This window comes from Dendropsophus ebraccatus, chromosome 5, assembly GCF_027789765.1.
Source record: "Dendropsophus ebraccatus isolate aDenEbr1 chromosome 5, aDenEbr1.pat, whole genome shotgun sequence".
In the NCBI taxonomy this organism is placed as follows: domain Eukaryota; kingdom Metazoa; phylum Chordata; class Amphibia; order Anura; family Hylidae; genus Dendropsophus; species Dendropsophus ebraccatus.
The window spans coordinates 153,049,240-153,069,313 of record NC_091458.1 but is presented as its reverse complement, the minus strand read 5'-3'; positions in this window follow the sequence as shown (position 1 = coordinate 153,069,313).

Sequence of the window (20,074 nt, the reverse complement as noted above, 5' to 3'; positions counted from 1 at the left end):
TGTAATCTGACATGGGCACCGCAATCTGGAGGGGGTCATTGGCAATTTGGGGTGGTCAGAGGCAAGGTGCGGTGGTCAGAGGCGACGTGCGGTGGTCAGAGGCGACGTGCGGTGGTCAGAGGCGACGTGCGGTGGTCAGAGGCGACGTGCGGTGGTCAGAGGCGACGTGCGGTGGTCAGAGGCGACGTGCGGTGGTCAGAGGCATTGTGGCGTGGTCAGAGGCATTGTGGCGTGGTCAGAGGCATCGTGGCGTGGTCAGAGGCATCGTGGCGTGGTCAGAGGCAACGCGCAGTGGTTACGTGCAATCTGGGGGGGTTACATGTAATCTGGCATGATTACGGGGAACCTGGGGGGGTTATGTGCAACCTGGAAGGGTTACAGACAATCTGGGATTGTTACTGATAAACTGAAGTGCTTATAGGTAATCTGGGGTGGGTACATGTAATTTGGGGTGGTTACGGGCAATCTGGAGGGGGTCACTGGCAATTTGCGGTGGTTACGGGCAACGTGCGGTGGTTACGGGCAACGTGCGGTGGTTAAGGGCAACGTGCGGTGGTTACGGGCAACGTGCGGTGGTTACGGACAACGTGCGGTGGTTACGGGCAACGTGCGGTGGTTACGGACAACGTGCGGTGGTTACGGGCAACGTGCGGTGGTTACGGGTAATCTGGGGAGGGGTTAGGGGTAATTTGGGAGTAAACTGCAATTATTACTATAATAAAAAGTGTGTGTTTTATTTTTTTGTATGTTTGTCACTTTTTGTACTTTACATATTCATTTTCACTGTATTACTATGATTATTGTGATATTTTCTATCTCAGTAATCATAGTTCAGTGACAGAGACCAAATTGGTCTCTGTCACTTTAAATTTTCAGAGTTGGCTGGTTGTGAAGCGCATGCGCACTTCATAACCAGCCAGGACGTCGAGGAGGAAGGAGCTCCGTCGATCCGGTGAGTATATGGGGAAGGGGGGGGTGACTGGGGGACGGGGGGGACGGGGGTGACAGGGGGGGTGGGGGGCGACTTGGGGGGTGGGGGGACATCACTTTTTATCCCCTGTCACCAATCATTCATGGTGACAGGGGATAAAAAGTGCCGGGAGCACATGGCACAAGCGATCAGCGGTATATAGTATATACCGCTGATCGCTTGTACCGGGACCCCACAGGGGGGTCCCCGATGACTGCCCCATGCTCTCCGCTACCTCCGGTGGCGGAGAGCATGGGGCTTTCATTCATTTTAACCTTTTAATCGCTGTGAACCGACGTTAGTCGGTTCACAGCGATAGCGGCGGCCATCTTGGAAATGATGGCCGCCGGGGGAGGGGGGTTAGTTATCGGGGCACTAGGGGGGTCTGATCTGAGGTCTGGGGGATACTTATTTCATCTCCCCCCGCCGTAGATTCACGGCGGGGGGAGATGAAAGGTGGCGGCGGCACCGGTACTCTCATTTACCGACGGTCGCCGCTATAACGTTAATAGCGGCGATCGTCGGTAAGGGGGGGGGCCGGGACGGACCTCACACACTGCCCCAACCCCTCAGCTACCTCCGGTAGCCGGGGGGATGGGGTGGGGGCCGTCCCGGCCCCGCAGCCTTATTCTCTGCCATCGCCGTAAAAAGCTGATGGCAGCAGAATAAGGCCCATTAGTGACCGCCGTAGAAAGCCGTATCGGCGGTCACTAAGGGGTTAAACAATGGGCTTTTTTTCATCTTTTCTTCTACCTCTGTATTGTCAGAATAAAGAAATTGCCATGCATGGTCAATATGTATGTATATTTTATATGTTGCCATTATAATTGGTAATGCTATAATTAAACATCTCTGGATCCTGGCTAGCGGTGAAGAACAGATTTTCTACATGCAACATTTTGAAGTTTAATAAAATACCATCACTAAAAGAGAATGAATTCATTTCTGTATAATGTCAGCTTTGCACATTTGCTGTCACAGGCACAAATCAATCATAAATGCTGCAAAGATGGTACAGTCATCCCTCAACTCACAATTAGAGATGAGCGAACATCGAGCATGCTCGAGTCCATCCGAACCTGAACGTTCGGCATTTGATTAGCTGGGGCTGCTGAACTTGGATAAAGCTCTAAGGTTGTCTGGAAAACATGGATACAGCCAATCACTATATCCATGATTTCCACATAGCCTTAGGGCTTTATCCAAGTTCAGCAGCCACCGCTAATCAAATGCCGAAAGTTCGGGTTCGGATGGACTCCAGCATGCTCCAGGTTCGCTCATCTCTACTCACAATTAACTCCGGTTACAATATTTTTAACGTACAATTTTCCTTTCTGGACCATCATAACTTGGGACCAGACTCAACATACAATGCTACAGACAGTCAGGATTTGTGGCACGTGTGAATAGCCAGTGGCCATTTTACTGGTAAAACCCCAGTATTAGTGACGTGCATGTAGTGATTGGCTGTCTAGTAATGATTTTCTGCAGTACAATGTGATACTACATGTCTGGTACTGCTGTGTGTGTCTAGTATCTCCTCTCTACAGTATAGTACACCCCAGATACCTGTAACCACACCGGATTACCTGTAACTACCCCAGATTACCTGTAACCACCCAAGATTGCCACAGACTGCCCATAACCCGCGCCCCCCCCCACCCACCGTCCTTCACCATCCCAGATTGCCAGAGACTGGCCATAAATCCCCCAACCATCCCTCCCTCCCCCCCCCCCCCGATTGTCCATAACCACCCCAGAAAGCCAATAAACACCTCCAGATTGCCTGTAACCACCCCAGTTAGCCAGTAGACACCCCCAGATTGCCTGTAACTACCCCAGATAGCCAGTAAACACCCCCAAATTGCCTGTAACCACTCCAGATTGCCATAGGCTGCCCATAACCACCCCAGATTGCCACAGACTGCTCACAACCACCCCAGATTGCTCATAACCACCCCAGATTGCCACAGACTGCCCGTAACCACCCTATTTAGCCACAGATTGCCCGTAACCACCCAAGATTGCCTGTAACCCCTTCCCCAGATTTCCCAGATTTCCCATCACCACCCCAGATTGCCTGTGACCCCCCCCGATTGCCCGTCACCACCCCAGATAGCCAGTAAACACCCCCAGATTGTCCATTAACAACCTAGATAGCCAGTAAACACCCCCAGATTGCCCGTCACCACCCCAGATAGCCAGTAAACACCCCCAGATTGCCCGTTACCACCCCAAATTGCCACAGACTGCTCGTACCATCCCAGATTGCTCGCCACCATCCCAGATTGCCCATCACCACCCCAGATAGCAAAGAAACACCCCCAGATTGTCCATCACTACCCCAGATTAACTGTAATCTCATTTAAAAAATAATAATTAGCAACTTCGCTATTCTAATAACCGATACTAGCTGCGGTTTTGCTCCAGCAAAATGACGCTCCTTCCCTTCTGAGCCCTGCTGTGTGCCCATACAGTGGTTTATGCCCACATATGGGGTAACGTTGTACTCAGGAGAACCTGCGTTAAAGATTTTGGGGCACCTTTGTTCTCCCTTTCCTTGTGAAGTTGAGAAATTTTAAACTAAACAAACATATTATTATTGGAAAAATGTCTAGTTTTTCATTTTTTCTGTCTAATTTTGAATAATTTCCTCTAATACCTGTCGGGTCAAAATGCTCACCATACCCAAAGATAAATTCTTTAAGGGGTGCACTTTGCAAAATGGGGTAACTTATGGGGGGTTTCACTCCACTGGCACTACAGGGGTAGTGAAAACGCACCTGGCACCCAAAAACTTCTTTAGCAAAATCTGCACTGAAAATACTAATTGGCGTGCCTTCCCTTCTGAGCCCGGCTGTGTGCCCATACAGTGGTTTATGCCCACATAAGGGGTACCGTTCTACTCAGCAGAACCTGGGCAGGAGGTTGTACGCAGGAGAACCTGCGTTACAAATTTTAGGGTGCTTTTTCTTTCCTGTTGCTTGTGAAAATGAGATACTTTTATCTAAACGAATATATAATTTGAAGCAGAGAATTTCAAAGTTCGTAAAGAGCAAATTTTTCATGATATTTTGATGTTTTTACAAAAAACACACAAGATAGTGACCAAATTTTGCCACTAACACAAAGTACCATATGTTATGAAAAAACATTCTCAGAATGGTTAGCATACGTTAAATTATCACCGAGGTATAAGTGCATAAAGTGAGACAGGTCAGATTTTGAAAAATGAGCCTGGTCATTAAGGCCCAAATAGGCTTGGTTCCTAAGGGGTTAATATGTTCTTTACATAAGGAAAGTAAGACAAATTCCTAATGTACATTTATTATGGGAAATGCACATATACTGCTATTTTCCTTAATTTAGTAGATCAAGCAGGGTTCAGATTATGTAAAAAAAAAAAAAAAAAAGTGACGTCACGTTGTAATTCCTATTGAGCGTCCAGCAGGGGGCACACTATATGTAGAAGTCTATGGAACTGTATTGTATATGCAACTGTATGTGTTGTATCACAGGGACACAGGGCAAAGAGAGACCAGGCTTACATCAGGAGAGAGGGAGATAGATGGCACCGGGCAGGGAGGAAGAGAGGTGCCCGTACCTCTCCCCTCCCTCCTTGCTAGTTGTGTGGGACACATACACACAGTACTACTACTCCCTTCATCTGATCATAGTATGAGCAGATGATGGGGGAGTAGTACCAGACAAGATCACCATAACTGCCCCACATACATTCCTCCATCCAACACCCGCCCCACCTGCTGGTAACCCTATGAGCAGATGATGGGAGTAATAGTACTGTGTGTATGTGTCCCACACACTGAGCAGAAAGGGAGGTAGTTAGATGTACGGGCACCTCTCTTCCTCCCTGCTCGGTTCCATCTATCTCCCTCTCTCCCGGTGTGAGCCTGGTCATTGGCAGCACAGGGAGAGAGAGAGATGCCCTGTGTCCCTGTGATACATTACATACAGTTGCATATACAATACAGTTCTATAGACCTCTACATATAGAGCGCCCCCTGCTGGACACTCACCCATAGGAATTACAACTGATTCGTGATGTCACAGTTTTTTTTTACAAAATCTAAACCCTACTAAATTAAGGGAAATAGTATATGTGCATTTCCCATGATTAACGTACATTAGGAATTTGTCTAACTTTTAAAAAATACTTTTGGCCAGACTTCTCCTTTAAAAAAAATAAAATTGTATGTTGCAAGTGTAAGTTTTTTGCAATCAAACTCTGGTTGATTTCTTAAAAAAATAAAATAAAATCACGACAGGTACCCTTTAAGAAAATAACTATGGAAGAGGTAATTCACATGGGGGGTGTGAAAGTCATCTTCTGGTTCTGATGAAGCCGACACTATCATCCTTTTAACACTGCGGTGACTTTGATTTCCCATTATAAGACATCTCATGTTCATGTTGTCATGAAATAGTTACAGGCTCCGTATTATAATCGGAATAATTTCCTGTATTACATAACAAGCACACGGATTTCCAGAACGCTGAATGCATGTGATTTCTGAACCGAGCTGTCCATCTCTATCCCTGTCCTGCTCGACAATTTTTGCTTCATTTTACTCTGTATCTCACTTCAAAGCTAGCAGTCCTCACACCTCATACAACTTGACCCTGTCTTACTTAGTTTTGACACATCTGAAAGTCGTTCTTCGCATGTAGACTGCGCTGCTGTAACCTTTATACAACACTCCCCACTTTCTAAAGCATCTCTGTAATTGCTTCTGCAATCACGCTTACTGCCACTTAAAGGAAATTTTCGGTGTAAGTGTCACTGTTGTTCCCAGCTGCAGGGAAGTGTCCCTTTGTCTGTAACAGCTTCATGGCTATTGTCATAGACTTGTCAAATAGAGCGCTGCTAGTATTGCTTACTATCTGGATGAGCTTCACTGGGGCTCGCAGCTTCTCCTGTAGAGATCAATCTAATTTAAGGATCATTTTATGGTATAGTTATCTTCTTCTTCTTCAAAAAAAAAGACAAGACAAGAAAAGAAAATTCAGTCATCTTCCCAATATTCCACAGAGGTACAAATCACAATTGACCACGAAAGACTAAATACTGGCAGTCACATAGCAATGAGATCCCCATTGGTAAGCTTACAATTGAAGATTAGGAATATACATGAAGTATATAGCAAATTCCAATTATATATCGATTATCAGAAAGTTCCCTTTAGATAGCTATTAAAAAAAATGGGGACCTTTTAAATATTTTTGCAATATACTTTATATTAACCCCTTCCCTACCGAGGACGTAACTGTACATCCCCGCTCTGATCTGCTGCGATCCCGGATGCTATTAATAGCGCAGGACCGCTGCTATTAGCCGTCCGATCGCCACGCCTGCTAATGAGCCGTTTAGATGCAGCTGTTATGGCTGACAGCTGCATCTAAAATGCTCTTTATGGCTTATCCCTGGTGTCTAACAGGCAGATCGCGATGCTCTGTTTAACTTGCCCGGCTGGGCCTCAGCGTCGGAATGACGTTGATCCTGGCTCGGTATTCTGCTGATCTGGTCTGCAGCAGACCAGACCAGCAGAGCACCGATCTAATGGATCGGTGCTCTGTAATACACGCAGCACTGATCTCAATGGGAGATCAATGCGGTGTATATAGAAGTCTCCCAGGGGACTTCTAATTACAGTGTAAAAAAAAAAAAAAAGAATTGTTTTTTCATTAATAAAAAAATCCCCTCACCCCCCTTTTTCCATTTTATTAATAAAAATAAATAAATAAACATACAGTGGTGCCTTGGATTACGAGCATAATTCGTTCCGGGGCCATGCTTGTAATCCAAATCCACTCTTAAACCAAAGCAAATTTTCCCATAAGAAATCATAGAAATTCAGACAATTGGTTCCACACCCCAAAAATAATGATTTATTATTGTGAATAACATGTAAAACAGATGAAACAAACATTCAGAAACAGCAGAATGTTATATTATAAGTTACTGTACAGTAATGGGGAGGATGGAAAACACAAGGGCTGACAGAGACTGCAGCGAGTAGGAAGGAATGAGCAGGGCAGATGTGGGCACATACATGCAGCGCTCTCTGTCCGGGGAGAGAGGGGTTACAGCTATGGAGAGATTACCTCCACAGTCCTGTCCTCTGATGTAAGACCCAGCCTGAAGTGGATCTGCCAGTGCTACAGACCATGCCCCTCCTCCACTTCCCCTCCCACCCAGTACAGGGAGCTCTTAAACCAAAAAAGTTAAGTTAAAATCAAAGTTAAATTTGGCTGAAATAATTATTTTGTACGGGACCGAATGGAAATCCACAGCCGTGAGTTTCAACATTTCCGTCCTCAAACAATGGTCGTGTTCATTTTTCACGGCGCCGTATACGATCCGGCCTTAAGCTCATATGTAGTGTGCACTGTGCGGGCGTATATCGTATACTTCCCAGCGAACGCATCAACCTCAAAACTACGTGCGTATATTCGTGGTTCGCACTACGGACAGATTCATACGCAGTGTGAACATAGCCCTAATGGTGCGTTTACACAGAGAGATTTATCCGACAGATTTTTTTAAGCCAAAGCCAGAAATGGATTTGAAAAGGGGAGAAATCCCAGTCTATCCTTTTTGACCTGCACCCTGTTTATAGTCTGTTCCTGGCTTTGGCTTCAAAGATCTGTCAAATATATCTCTCTGTGTAAGCGCACCATAAGATAGCAGATGTTAGTTCAAACAATGCATAGAATAACGTCCGTTATTCGCATCGGCCGTCAAGTTAATGTTCAATACATGTTATTGGCAGGCGATATTTAGCAAATAACTGCTAATATTTTAAATTGTTCACACACTTTTCTTTTTCCCGTCGTCCTTCAATAATAACCACACCCAACGCCACTGACATTTAGCCTAAACTTAAACAATGTACCAACATCTGCCACTGCAATGACGGCCGCCAAAGTATGTTAAACAACGGCCGTTGAAAATTGTTGTGTGAACATAGCCTGTTTAGGTGTTTTGTAAGCTTTTCCCAAGGCGTCCAACACAATGTTGACATATCTTCCCTAAAATGTCTAAGAATAAGTCTCATTGTACGTGTTAGCTATTTATTCTGGATTATTCATATTATATATCAAAAAGATTCTTTGAATTTAGCGTTAGCAAAAACTCTAATTGAAGCGTGACATCGATGACGAAGATCTGTTGTGTGTATTTTTGGAGAGTCCCAGACTCTTTATTGGAATGACACAATCCAGATCATTAAATAAGTATTTGGAATTATAGTTCCCTTGGAACCAGTCTGCTATACACTTGGTGTTACACCACGACTAAAAGGCTGAAAGAAAGATGTATTGATTAGTTTAAAAGCTTTGTTAATAGTGAGAAGACATATTACTTTATTATCGATTAATCAAGATTTTCTTGTGTTAGAAGACTGGATTATTATGATGAACTTATTTTCAAGATCAGAAGTATATATATATATATATATATATATATATATATATATACTAACCAGATACATCACAGATTTTTTTTTTTTTTTTTTTTTTTTTGAGAAACCAATAGTACAAGCGATTTTGAGAAACTTTGTAATTGGGTTTATTAGGCAAATATATTATCTGCAGGCAAAAAGAAATCAGTGCTGACTTCAGAGGAGATAGCCCGGTGATGTAGCTGTAAATTAACTCTTTGTTACCCTGTTTTGGTGCCTCATCTCCCTCCACCCCTCCCCTCTCCATAGAGAACCATGAAGACAGGGGGGAGAGCGTCAAACTGCTTTTCATGATAAAAATGCATTTTTCTGCTAATAAACCCAATTACAAAGTTTCTTAAAATCGCCCGTACTATTGATTTCTGTAAACGACAGTGACACTTTAACTCCCTTAATCCATTGGCAGTTGAGCCGCATTAACCAAACACAGTCACTGCACAGAGAACACAGTTGTCTGCTTCCATGCTTCCGACTGTGTTCCTCTGTAGGGGCCAAACCCACAGCTTGAGCAAACTGCTGATTGGTGAAAAAACTTTAAAGGAGTTTTCTGCTCTAACATAACTTTTCACATGTTGCTGCCCATGGTGAGACGGAATTCCTTCCATAATTGTTATTATCTATTCAGTGTATTTCCCCCATTTCTGAGCTGCTGCTTTCTGCTGAAGACACAAACAATTCTGTGTAGGCCTTTCTCTTTGTCTCCTCCTCCTCCCCTTTCCCTTCCGAGACAGCTTATGTAAACAGTCCCTTTCAAGCTTTATCTGCAACTTTATATCTTCTTTGTAATGCTGGGATGGATAATCTGAGGTCAAGTTGCTGATAACCTCACTGTGATTAATCCTCTTAGCGTTATAAAGTTGCAGATAGGGACTTGTTTACATCAGCTGTCTCAGAATGGAGGAGGGACGGGGATGAGAAGAGAAAAGCTCACACACAGTTTTATGTGTCTTCAGCAGAGAGCAGCAGCTCAGAACTGGGTGAAGGAGACTGAATAGATAATAACAAGTATGGAATGAATTTTTAATCTTGGCATGGAGCCTGAAAGGGATTTGGTTGCATCGGTCGTCTCAGGAAGAGGAGACAGAGAGAAAGGCCTACACACGATTTTTTTTTTCTTCAGCAGAAAGCAGCAGCTCAGAACTGGGGGAAGGAGACTGAATAGATAATAACAAGTATGAAATGAATTCTTAGTCTCACAATGGGCAGCAACATGGGCAACCCCCTAGGGAGACTAAAAGTTAATGTATTTAGAAAAAAAAAACTGCTGATGTTTGGTCACATAACATCCAGAAAAATATTCATGAAAAGTGATTAAAAAAATTGCATATACTCACGCAAGATACTGATAGAAAGTACAGATCATGGCGCACAAAAGGATGCCTCAAATAGTCCCATAGACCAAAGGATAAAAGTAACATAAGGATGGTAATAGAGCAATTTTTAAAAAAGGTTTTAATTTTTTAAAAGGAGTCAAAGAAAATAAAAGTTATATGTTTCCTATCATTGCTAATAATAATAATAAAAAAAATTGGGGGGGGGGGGGGGTAAGTTGCCTGTTGGAATTGTAATCGTAACGCTGTCCCATCTCAGTCAGTAATTGGCTGAGCAGGCTGGAGGCGGCTGGGGGCGGCTGGAGACACTGGAGACCCGTAGCAGAGGAGTGCAGGAGGGTGAGCATGCACTTTTTTATGGTATTTTATTGTTCGTTCACCATTTTTACATACGCATTTCAAACTTTGCAATAAGTTTTGTTTGGTACCGAAGCAAACTTTTTGCAAAGTTTGGTAGGAATCTGGGTGTGTAAGATTTGCTTTGCTTATCTCTATTTGGAGGAAACATCACACATCCGATTTGGAAGAATCCTAAACGAATGGGTAAAAATTTTTAAAACTACATAAATATTTACCTGGGGATCTCAGAAGCGTTCATAGAGTACATAACATTCATTTGTCGCTAAACTTTCCCTTCTGCTTCATTTTAGAACAAAACATTGTCAAATCTATTTATTCTGCTTGAAGTTTCTCCCCGGTTTCCTTGCTTTGTAACCTGAGCATATTCTCCTTATGTTGTGATAATATGAATGCAGAACGCTTAGGTGCCCTTGTCCCTTGTCATTTTGCACAGGACCGTTTTATAGGAAACCGTTACTCGTAATGTGTTTCTATTGTCCTGTATTTCCATGAAGCAGCTGTCTGTGTGCTGGCAATTTCCTCTGTAGGGACACTGCATTTGCAAGTGTTTTCTATTCATGTACAGTGATGGAAGTGTATCACTTTCTGGTGTCATCCAGCTATTACAGGCCTTGCTATCTGATAGAGTTCATTTGACATAAAAAAAAAAATAAAAAAAAAAACATCTCTTACACCTCTTTTTACAGTGGATTTTGATAATATTACTCTATTTTCTACATCAGCCTTTAGAGATAAGTGTCCATATAAATTTCCTCAAAGGGTAAATGTTTATTATTATCATTATTATTAGTAGTAGTAGTACAAGCGATTTTAAGAAACTTTGTAATAGGTTTTATTTGGCAAAAAAAGCCTCTTTCTGTACTCAAAAAGTTGTTCCCCCCCCCCCCTTACTTCTTATCTGCTTATTATCAGGCAAAATTGTCTTCAATACAGAGAAGCAAAGTGAAGATGATTTGATTATATCCTATTGAGGAAGGAGGGGTTGAGAGGGATGAGTGAGCAGGAAGAGGAGACAAGCAGCTGTACAGTTTGGAGACTGTCTGGGCCCATAAAAGATTGGATATACAGGTCAAAAAGGTCGGTGCTGGTTTGGGAACTTGGTGAGAAAAGATTGCAGGATGTAGTGTTTTGCAGGGCTGCCTTTTCTTCTCTCTGTGTTCACTCACCCCCCTTGACCCCTCCCCTCTCCAAAGACCATATTGGACACCGAAATCCTGCTTCTTCTGAAGAGGTAGGAGGCTTTAAAACAGCTTTTTGAGTGAAGAAGGAAACTCTTTTGCTTAATAAAAATTTTTTACAGAGTTTCTTAAAATCACTTGAACTATTGAGTTCTCATTGATTTCTAAAAAGTGACATTTAAATGACGGTTACACTTTAAGTAAAGTTGGTGAAATTAACCCATTATGTAAGCTTATGTCATAGCATTGTTAGGAAAGTTCAGGGAGGGGTCATTTAGTGCTGCCTCTAGCCCACTCAGGCTATAACTCTTCAGACAAGAGTGGCCACTGGCTGTGGCTCTGTCTTATAACACTCCATTGACAGTCCGCTCAGCCAGTCAGTGACTGACTGAGATGGGACAATGCTGCAGCCAGTGTTTGGCTGAGTGGGCTGTCCCTCTCCAGACAAGAGTGACAGCCCGCTCAGCCAATAACTGGCCTTTCCTGTCCCATCTTAGTCAGCAATTGGCTGATCGGGCCGGAAGCGGCACAAAAGCGGGTGACTGAAATACAGAAGATACAGAAGACACAGAAGAGGAAACCAGGGGAGCATAGACAGGTGAAACTTGCAAAAATTTGCTTTGTCAGCTTTGCTATATTTACATCGCTCATTTCTGATTACAATGTGCACATAATCATTTAAATATGTAATAAAAATACATCATATGTATCACCTTAAAGGGAACCTGTCACTGGGAACGCGGTTACAGAGCCCGCCCGACCCCCCGGATACTTACCCTTTATGATGAGTCCCGTTCCTGGATCCGGTCCCGGACGAAGATATCAGCACCCAAAGCCGTACAGCAGCACAAGGAGGTCAATCGGGCTCTGTGCCCGCTTTTCTGCTGATAGCCTTGTTTTAAAGGGAACCTATGTCCAGTTCCTGATATGGACAGAGGTGGCAGCAGAGAGCACTGTGTCAGACTAAAAAGAATACACCACTTCCTGCAGGGCATACAGCAGCAGATAAGTACTAGAATACTTGAAATTTTTAAATAGAAGTTAATTACAAATCTATATAACTCTCTAACACACAGTCTGAAAACTGTTTATTTTCCCACCAAAGTACCCTTTTATTATTTGAAAATTAAAAGTATATCTATCCTTCAAATTTTTGTATTAGAACAATTGATGAGTACAATAGGAAGCGTTGCTGATGTTATTGTGGGCACACTATCTATATAGCAATAATAATGTGTAACATTTCCATAAGCACTTTTTTTTTATTTCCCAGAAGGCTTTGCAGAAAGCAAGAATAGTGCAACACGGAGACGCCAGCAATCTTTCTTTCCTTAATTAAGGTTTTCTTTCGCAGTTTCCCCTTGCTCTTTTCACACACAGCTTCTCAAATTAAGATAAGGGATTGATCTGCGTTGCTGGGACAATGAGTAGTGCTTAATTAGTTCATTACTCCATATTTTTTTTATCATGGACGTGATTGATGTTTTATTAAGCTTCTGGTAATTGCATAGTTTATTATTTCACTATAGAAACAACAGCATAATGTCACGGATTCACTTTTTACCTTAAAAAAGTTGTAAATAATTTGTTTACGAAAATAAATTGATTGATGTAAGGTCCCTTCTATATCCATGTTTACACATGAACTTAAAAACACCCATTGGCATAACCAAGTATATTATGTGAACGGATGACGAAGAGCACAGATTTTATTACATTTTTGGGGATTTTTTTGCGCTGATGCCGTTTACCGTGCGAGATCAGGAATGTGATTAATTAATAGTTCGGGCAATTACGCACGCGGCGATACCAAACATGTTTATTTATTTATTTGTTTACTTTTATTTATAACCTGGGAAAAGGGGGGTGATTCAGACTTTTATTGGGGGAGGGGGCTTTTTACCAATGACAACACTTTTTTTTTTTTTTTTTTTACACATATACTAAAAGCCCCCCTGGGGGACTTCTAGTATATACACTTTGATGTCTCATTGAGATCTTTGCTATATAGATATACAGCAAAGATCAATGAGATCGGCACTCGTTTGCTTTCGGCTGCTGCAGCCGAATACAAACGAGTGCCGAGCCGGGGACGGCGCCATCAGACAGGGAGATCTCTCCTCCGGGACGTTGTCCTCCGAATCTCTGCCACTAGACACCAGGGAAGTGCTGCAGCCGGTAATCAGATGCAGCTGTCATGTTTGACAGCTGCATCTGATTACTGTATTAGCGGGCACGGCCATCGGACCGTGCCCGCTAATACCAGCGGTCCCGGGCTACAAGCGGCACTCGGGACCGCCGCGGTTCAGAGCGGGGTCGCCGCGCGGCCCCGCTCTGAACGCCAGCACCCGAGCAAGGACGCACAGTTACGTCCTCGTGCGGGAAAGGGTTAAAAAATGATAAATTGGGCACTAATAACTAATTATGCAAACTTTTTGGTGAATACTCAAAACAGGCAGATTAAAAAAAAAGGCACGTCTAAAAATTATTCGCCTGACAAGTATTGGTTCACAGATAGAACTTAGACCAAAAATGGGTGAAAAATCCAATTATTCACCTAAAAATAGGCGCTAAACCCTTAATAAATTTTCCTCATGTGTTGTATAAAAAAATATTCGGACACTATTCCCAAATCATGATCCACAAAGAAAGAAAAAAACTAGAATATAACCTTTATTAAGCAATTAAAGGGGAACTATCAGCAGGTTAGACAAACCTGACCTGCTGATAGCCCCCTATAGTGCCTGGGGGCCCTGAGGAGGATGGTATGTGTTTAATGTGAACAAGGATGCAATGAACAGGTAGCACTCACCATCTGATAAAATCTTGTAGCTTTATTTCATTAAAAAACGATGGAAAAACAAGGTACGGACATACCTTACTCCTCAGCACTGGTCCCACGCTGTTAGTCGGGGTAAACTTTGCCCCGGAGCATCCTTATGAGCACTACCGTGTCATCTTGCCCACCCCTTCTAATGATTATCAATGGAGGGGCCGGATGACATAGCAGTGCTCCCAGGGGGGGCTCCGGAGCGGAGTTAACCCCAACCCAGCGGGGGACGGGTGCCAATGAAGAAGGTAAGAGACAATTACCATCCTCCTCAGCGTCCCGGTCTATAGGGAGCTCTCAGAAGATTAGAGTTATTTAACTTGCTGATAGTTCCCTTTTAAGATCTTAACGCATGAAGAACACTATAAAAAAAAAATACATTTATTAGCAAAATTCAAATATACACACAGTTAAAAGAACAAGTATAGCACAGGAGGAACATTCATGGCTTGTAAGAACGTCTACTCCAAAAAGTATTTAGGCTTGGTTTCTGTTGGAAATAAGGTTAAGTGTTTCTTTGAAAATAAGATCTACTCCGAAAGTAAGCCCTTGCTTAATTTTGCTGGCTTAGAGTAGGCTTGAAATATATATATAAGCCTTACAGTCAGCTGACCAGATCCCTGATCAGATCCCTGGCCTTGATTGGCATTGGCCAATCAGGGCCAGACTTGTTATGCTCCGCCCCCACCTGCGGAACACAAGCTGCAGGGGAGGCAGGAGGGGTAAGAAGATTCACAGTAGGGAGCAGGAAAAATATGGGGGAATGGAGGGTTTGTGGGCCAAGTACAGAGTAAAGAGGGAGGTATACAGTATGTGGGCCAACAACAGAGGGGGGACAGAGGTATAAAGTATGGGGACTACCTGCAGGGAAGGTGTATACAGTTTGGGGGAACAACTTTGGAGGGGGGTATAAAGTATAGGAATGACCTGCGGAGGGGGGGAGGTATACGGTATGGGGGGGGCAACTACAGAGGGATGAAATAGGTATAAAATATGGGGGGAGCTTACTGCAGATGGGGGAAAGAGGTATACAACGTCAGAGGGGGGGGTTACTGCAGAGGGGAAATATAGACAGTATGGTGAAATAACTACATAAGGGTGGAGAGGTATACAATACGTAGGTCTAACTACAGGGAAACATATAGGAGCCTAACAACAGCAGGACATACCGCATGGTGGCTAACTACCATATAACGTGGTACTACAGTGAAGGGGCATACTTTGTTTATCTGGAAATAAGATCTATCCTGAAAATAAGTGTTAGCCCTCTTTTCAAAGAAAAAATATATAAGATCCTCTTTTCAAAGAAACATGGTAGTAACATGTTGTATAGCAAACCTCATGGAGATAGACATAATAAACATCTTTACACCCAATACTTTGTATGGGACACACTTGTAAGCATGCTCCGTGAACTATGGGAAGGTCATTTAACAGGGTAGGGAAGGCTGAGCTGCCACTGTCTTCTTCATCTATTGGCGCCATCTTTCACTGTAGGACTAGGTTCACACTATGTAAAAATGGTGTCCGTCTTTCATAATAACGGCTTTGACTGCGCAAATAATGTCCATTATTTATTGAAATAATGGATGTTATTTGCACAATGACGGCCATTGTTATGAAAGACGCCCGTTGTTTATACATGGTGTGAACCAAGCCTAATGCTGTACAGAGTGCTTTCCAGCAGCCGCCTACTTATCATCAGACAGAACAGGAAGTTGCAGCTAAGTTCTAAGCCTAGTGGCCATAATTAAAAATGCAAGATTTCAGGATTATTTTATAAAATAAATAAAAAGAAAAAAGAAAAATGTGGGGGGAAACACCAAAAATTCTTAAAAATATGTTTAGCATCAAAACTTATTTAAAGAAGTTATTTTCTGTTAAATTCAGTTTGAAAAAAAAAAAACTAGAAATTTGGTATCACTGTAATATGATAAACATAATACAGCATAAAATATAATAAAAAGCATTGTGCCCATTACCTTCCAAAAACGGTTCATAAATAAGTTTCTTAATAAGTTACATAAATCCCAGTCACTAAGGGGTAAATAGTACGTCCTTCTATACTCCAAAATCCCTCTCTCTGTGAGTCACGATAAGACATTGATCTCACTTGTTAGGGCAATGAATTCTTGTTCATTAGATTTTAATTTGTTCTTCGTTGCCTAGGTGCTCGATTAAGCTTCAGCTAATTAAAGACTTTATTATTTAGTAAAGTTTACATGAGCAGAACAGGAGATGCATGCTTCCTGACTCCGTCATATCCTAAGGTCCTAAGGTTCATCTTTACATGGAATGGATTTTACATAGATTTTAGAAGGACAAACTTCAAGGAAATAGCAGGCTATATCAATACTGGGACATAAGAGCTATAGTTGAAGAAAAAAGTCAGCCTTTGGCTATGTTCACACCACATTTTCTCCTCTCCGTTTAAAATTATGTCCGTCATTTCGCTTTTTGACCGCCCATCAGTGCAGTGATGGCTGCCGGTACATTTTTCTAGGTAAAGGGGTACTAATTGGCCTTTGGGTGTACCTGTAATTGAAAAGTACATTGAATTTAATAGTTAAAACTATGGGAAAAAAAAAACTGTTAACAACTAAAAAATAACGTCCGCTGTTTGCAAAAGTTTGAATATCTTTATTGATGGAGATAAGGTGGTCACTGGCAATTTAAATAGATACTTCTGCTCGGTGGGTAATGGTGTCCACCCCAGAGTTCTAAACCCTCAGGACTGAAACAATTTTGGCCTAAAAGGGTAATGCCATCTAAGCTAATACAGTTAAAGTTGTAGGGTTTGTCAATACATTCATTTAGCAAGCTTCCTTTCTTCTACTGGTATGCCTGCTCTTTCCCTCCCAATGGTCGACAGCTTGTTGCCTAGGTTATCGACCACCACTCTGCTCTAAAAGCAGTGGTCTGGCTGGTCTGGTTAACTATTAAAAGTTTAACTGCCAGCATCAGATTACAGCTCATTTATGGCAGGAGCTCATCAATATGTCCCAGCCTTCACCCATCATAGATGGCACAAGCTCCTAAGTCTGGACCATCCCTTGGGCATAAATGTACAGCCATTTGCGTAAATGGCCCACTGAAATGGACATACAATTATGCCTATTTCTGAAAAGGGATAAAAGAATTCCAATCTGTGATTTTTGCCTCACTTACTGATTAGTAAAATCAATCCCTTCTAAAAGGGAGACGTTCCTGATTATTGGAAAGTGGCCAATGTTATACCCGTCCACAAGAAAGGTAGTAGAGAAGATCCCAATAACCACTGCTTACTTAGCTTGACATCTGTAGAATTTGTCGCAGATTTCTTCACTACTTTGCAAAGCATCTTAGAGTCGGCTGACATGAATTTTCCATCACTATTGTAACAGGTTGTTGTGATCCAGGGAATATTTGATTGGGGCTTATGGAACCCCAAGGTTCTTATGAAGCCTGTTGGGAAACAAATGCGGTAGATAAATCCAGCATGATATTGCTTACAACCGGGAAGATTAACACAGATAGGAACCTGTCTTGGAGAAAGATCTTTTCTATCTGAGGTTATTTGTGACGTTTGAGAATACATACAATTCTGGCTAAAAGAGAGTTAAGTCTACTTGCATGTACAGGGGTATATATTTTCGCAATTCTTCATTGTGACAGTACAATTCATATTTCATAAGTGCATGCCATTTCACAAAGTTGAATGTGGTGAATTCAGCATCATCATCAAACCTTTTTCTTCTGTGTGTAACACATTCAGATATTTGACAAGCCATCAAGAAAATACAGACCCAAGGAAGAATAATGCAAGATCAAGTGTAGTGCAGAATAACATCGATCTTGTTCCCATGCCAGCTCCCTCGCTTTCCTTTAATCTACACCAATCACTCATGGCAGGTTATTGTGTCTAATACATACCTTTCCAAATAGACTTTGTAGAAATGCCTCTGTTTACTGGGAAATTACCTTTTGTGCTCTGGTTTCGTATCACAGACAGATGATAGAGATTTTATTAAAGGATTTGGTATTAAAAATTATGATGTTTAATATAATATTTTGTATGGTCTGTATAACGTGAAAACTGAAAAAATATATATACTTTTTTTTACAATGTGCAAAGTTAATGTTTAAAGTGACCTTCTGAGAATTAACGACTCACTCTATGTAACAACTACTTGTCTGGGGCAAATAAAAAATATTCAGTACAGGTAGGGCTTATACTTAACGGTCTCCGTGCCCTCTCAGCGTCGCATCCTGCTCCTAGGCCCCCACCCAGTAGAGAAAGAATTGGTGTAGTGAGGGTAGTGTAGGGACTGTGTAGGAGCCATTGTTTTATTAGTGCAGTAGTCTACCGGGATTGTAGTGTAGATACTTAAAAGAAGAACTGTGCATATATGACCGCATTCTGCCGCACTACCGCGGAGACCGCCAGTAGTACAAGTCCAAGGTCTCTGTCTCTAGGTCAAGTTCGCACTAAAGATTCCCCCAAGTCGATGAGCGTTGTCAGTAAGTTACGTCGGCACTTAGCAGCTTTGTCTTACTGGGGATCAGTCCTTCTTCCTCTCCTCTGGGAGGTGACTATGCTGACGTTTAAGAAGATCCACGGCATAGACAAGGGTGTCCCAATCCACAGTTACAAAACTTTTAAAGGTTCAACACTGCATACTAGTGGTCTAGACTTCACACTGAGCTGTACTGTGCTCAACTAGGTCAGAACCTAGACTCCAACTGCAACTGTTAACTGTACAGAATAGGAAACTCCTATCCTATATAGGGTCGTGTGACAGGAAGAGAGAAGAAAAGAGAAGAAAGGGTAGGGTGTCTTGCATCTGTGATTTGCTAAACACAGGCAAAGTTAAACTTTAACATTGAAGCTGCGCACAGGGGAGAGTGAGACCTAGTGGTGTCTCCCAGCTCTTGGTTTGACACCTGGCAGAGTTACTTTCTGACAAGCGGTAAACAAGTTAGTGACCCCTGTACTGGGACACTACACACTGGCCGAGCACACTTTGTTTCACCCTTTCCTGCCGAGTCCAGAAATGCTAAAATTGGACATTTAGTGGGATCCAGGAGCCTGGTCAGGCGGTGCAGAGATCGGTAAGTATAGGTTCTTTATTATATTCTCCCCACCCTTTGCCGGCTGTAACGCCTGGAGTAGTGGATCCACTGGACCGTCACCAGCGATGGCATTAACCTCACCAGGGAGCGGAGTCTAAGGGGCCGCTGGTTTTCACCAGAGCCCGCCGCAAGGCGGGACGGACTTGCTGCGGCAGGCGACCCCCAGGTCGCTACCCCTGGCTTGGTTGCTGGTGACGGCAGGCGAGGCGTGGCAGGAGCAGTAGGCAGGAGATCGTGCAGGCAGAGGACAGAAGGCGTGCTCGCAGGTGGCGGACAGGACTCAGGAACAATGGGAAGGCAGCGGGCAAGGATAGGGAAAAGGACTAAGGACAGGAACCTGGGACAAGGACTAAGGTCAGGAACAACAGGGAGCTGGGCCAAACGCTATGGGAAGCATGTAGAGGCTCCAACACAAGGGACAGGGAATGCTGGGATTTATAGGGGAGTGATTGGTGCAACTAACCAATTAAGGGCGGACTGGCCCTTTAAATCTCAGACAGCCGGCGCGCGCACGCCCTAGGAGGCGGGGACGCGCGCGCCGGCCGGCACAGACCGAGACAGGAACGGAGGAGAGGTGAGGCGCCCCAGGGGCCGAACTAGCAGCAGCGCCGGGTCCCTACACAAGGACCCCGACGGCTGCATGGGACAGGAGGCGGTCGCGGCGGCGACCCGGAACGCGGGAAGCCGCCGCGGCCGTGACAGTACCCCCCCCTTTGGCCTCCCTCTCTTTCTTGCCTGCAAATGGCACAGGAAGCCACAAAGTCTTTGACATCTTGGAACAAACTGGGCCACCAGTAGTGGCGGGAGATCCG